We start from the raw sequence: 3,902 nt of genomic DNA, 5'->3' as shown, positions 1-3,902 counted from the left end.
GGTAACAGGGAAGGTCCCCAACAACTTAGTGACTGCACTAGAGAATAGCTGGAGATCGTAGGAGACCCTTGCTTCATGTCAGTCAGTTGGACAAGCACTTGAATTGACATTAATGTTGGACCATAAGTTGGACAGCTTCCTTCCTGCACGAGCTTGGCGACAGCAGTACCATTCCTTTTCATGGTCCCAGAAGGTAAATGTCAGTCTGTTCAGACCTTCACAAACCTATTTTAATCTTATTAGTGACATTTCTACTGAGACCACATTTGGACAACAACCGCGGAGATCAGTGAATCAATAATTCTGCAGTGGTGGCTGTCCCCTAGTGCTGGTACAAACCCTTCTGACCCACACTGCTCAGAACATGTGGAAAGGATGTGCAGTCTTGCAGGAAACTTTTCATACGCTATTCACTTCCAGCAGAAGGAAGGACTTTGTGAGCTTTCCATTTTAAACACTGAATTACACTGAGTCTGAAGATTATTGTTTCCTTATGCAAAATGAATGAATAATTAATTGTCCAGGGAGCTCTCTGTGTAGTTCCCATCCCTGAGGAATTTCAGCAACTGGTGGAGTCCTCAAGATTAAAAATGATTCATGAACACAGAAAGTGCAGTCTCTGCATGAATATTTATGATTATTCCACATCATGTTCTGCCAATAATCCCACTGTTGCTACAGCATGCATCCAGAAATCCTGATTTATGGCACATGTGATGATGACACACTTCAAATAATGCGCACGATGTGATCACCTGTAATTTCAATGGAATAGCTGGCAACGATATACACCCAGCGTGTATTACAGTAGCTGTAAAAGAGTCATTAGGGTGGGATGTAAATATTTGAAATTAACAATGTACATAATTTGGCAAGTGCTAATAGAACCATTAAAACACAGCTGAATAAAAAAGATCTGTACTGTTCCATACAATGGTAGCGTTTAAAACTATTCAGACCCTGAAAATTAAGGTCTATATGTTGTTCAGGAAACACAGTGGTGTTACCACTCCTAGCATTGCAACCCAGCCTCTCTCAACCACGTTCCCACTGAGCTCTCTCTCACTGGTACTCCCCATTCAGCTGTTCCAGCAGCATGCTTGTTCACCTGCCCTATCAGCTTATAATGGGTACCTTGGGATAGACCCTGTCTACATCCAAGAGAAACAAAGAACAAGACTAGTTTACAGTTATCTTAGATCTTTTCATCTCCCCTCTTCTCTGCTGCAGATTACCCACTATTTTCTAGCACAGACTCCTTTATAAAAACCCTCAGTCTGGAAACAAATTGTCTAAATATGGAAAACATTTTCTGGCTTGTGGGGTGTCCTTGCTGTAATATTAAAGGGCATCCTCTTCTTATCTGGAAAGTCCACTGCTGTATTTGGTTTATTCCTGTTCTGAAAGAACACATGTAGAAGTTATAAAGAGTATACCCTTATGTAGAAGTATAAAATTGTTTCAGTGGCTTTTGCAAGCTGAATGAACTCAAATTCCCAGAACATCTTCCATGTTTCTTCCTAGCTGTTGAAGTTATAAAGCAAATCCTAGCAATTAATAAGTAAATTTCAAGAAGGCTCAAAATTGCTTGCAATGAAGACGCAAACATTTGGAAACTTTTTCATGACAGTTTCCTGATGGTGTAGAACTAATCTGGAAGCACTGTCATTGCAAGGTCAGCAATTCAAGGCTGTGATGCCACTAAGCCAGTCCATGATATCTCGAGGGTTGCTCCTGACAGTAGAAAATTAAGATGGATATTTAAGAAAAAAAATCATCCTTGGAGTTCAGCAGAAATAAAATTTCTCCATCTTTTATAAAAACAACAGCCAGACAAAGCAGAGAGGTCCAAGTGTCCCACCTGAGGGGAAAAACCTCCAGTCTGCATTTATATTTTTCTAGATACCATGGAAACCAAGGGAAGAAACTGTGTAGAAGTCCCAGAGACAGGAAAAACATCTGTCAATTTTTTTCATATTTTCAAACATAATCAGTGAGGAGAGACAGTAGTTCACAATTTCTGATATTCCTGGTGAATAGGCTGAACCTGCTGGAATTTACTCAGCTCTGACTTTAAGAACTGCTGCTTTTTGACTTTGAGATGAAAGCCTGGATAGGTCATCAAGTAACGCAGACTGGCTCATCTGTTTTTCTCTACCCTCTTTCTTAACACATTTTTTATGAAAGACATTAAAAGTACGCACTGTATGCAAGAAATCAAACTACCAGATACTACTGCATACATCTGCAGAAATATAAAATTAACATCTCAGTGGATCTTTTGGAAAAAGGGAATGTATCCTGGCTAAATTTCTTAGGAAGCAGAATTGCAAAATGTATTTGTGTCCTCTAGGACACTCTTGAGCTTTGTGCTCAAGAGTCTGGATGCTCCAGCTGCTGTCTTTGGGAAGTCTAGGCAAAAGGGCAACTTAGTCTGGGAACTAAGTCATCACCGTGTTAGGTGGCTTCTTCTTTAAGGCAGGTGTCCTAGATGCAGGTATTATTCTCTTGTGCAGATTATGCTTTGGTGAACAGGAACTTGTTTTATAGACTTCATTTATGCCTGGGAGCAGAAACCTCACTGTTTTTGTGGTCATTTCCAGAAGCAGTGTCCCTGAGGATGGCACATTTGGAAATGGCATTATTTCATGCTGCTGCATAGCAGCAATTATCACCCCAGTCCACCAAAGATGCTACTTGAGCAATATAAAATATTAGCCAATGCCCACAAACAGAAAAAGATTTCTTTCCTATCCTGAAATATACCTCTGCAGAGTACCTGTTGTACTGCATTTAATCTAATTTACTACAGGGGAGATGAACACCTTGCCTGCAACCATGCTGTTTACTAAGAGACTGGTGATTCAGCTGAATGACTAAGTCACTGACAAATTTTCCCTGTTAGCTTGTGTGTATAAAAAGATGCTTTGCTGGAATGTATCATCTGCAGATACCGCTATCTTGTTGGAGTGAATGGAGGTTTTCCAGTCAAACTACATTACATTTTAAATCATTTAAAATTATATGCATGTGAAGCTTTTAGCACATTCAAGGAGGTATCAGGTCATACAGTTGAGCTGTATTGGGTTTGTGTGGCAAGGTTTTGGTAGCAGGGGGCTACAGGGGCGGCTTCTGTAAGAAGCTGCTAGAAGGTTCCCCCATGTCTGACAGAGCCAGTGTCAGCTGGCTCCAAGACAGACCCACTGCTGGCCGAGGGCAAGCCCATCAGTGACAGTGGTAGCCCCTCTGGGATAACATATTTAAGAAAGGGGCTATAAAACTGTGCAACGGCAGACAAAGAGTGGATGAAAATATGTGAGAGTGATCTTTCCTTGTCCGTATCTCAACCCACAGATCTTTCATTATATTTTCTCTTCAGCTGAAGAGGGGAGTGATGGAGTGACTTTGGTGGGACTCTGGCATCCAGCCAGGGTCAACCCACCACATGAGCTACAACAGACAGAATGCAAAATAGGTATCGTACATGACCATTGGCAGAAACTGCTTGCTTAATTTACTTTATGTGAACTGAGTGTGTCTTCTGGAAGGATCAACAGAGATACATTCCAATGAACAGAAAAGCAGAATTATCCCACACTCTGGATGTCAGTCTGCAACTCAAAAGATGCAGGTGAGATTGCTTCCTTTCTACAAACTCCTGTCTTTGGCAAGTACAGTACTACAGATGGAACTAGAGATGACACTGCCACCTTCTACAGCCATTCCTGCCTGCATGCTGCCAGCTAGTATAGCAGAATAAGGAAGGGAGAAAGCGATTTCTTAATTTACATCAGCAGTGGGAAAGAAATTAAATAGGTGAAGTAAACTAAACTGGAAATGAAGTTAAGGAAGAACTATTACAGTCTCAAGTAGGGTACTTAACTCTTCTAGAGTTCCTTTGG

This window comes from Falco naumanni, chromosome 2 (assembly GCF_017639655.2).
Source record: "Falco naumanni isolate bFalNau1 chromosome 2, bFalNau1.pat, whole genome shotgun sequence".
NCBI classification, from domain to species: domain Eukaryota; kingdom Metazoa; phylum Chordata; class Aves; order Falconiformes; family Falconidae; genus Falco; species Falco naumanni.
Note: the sequence above shows the minus strand (reverse complement) of the source record.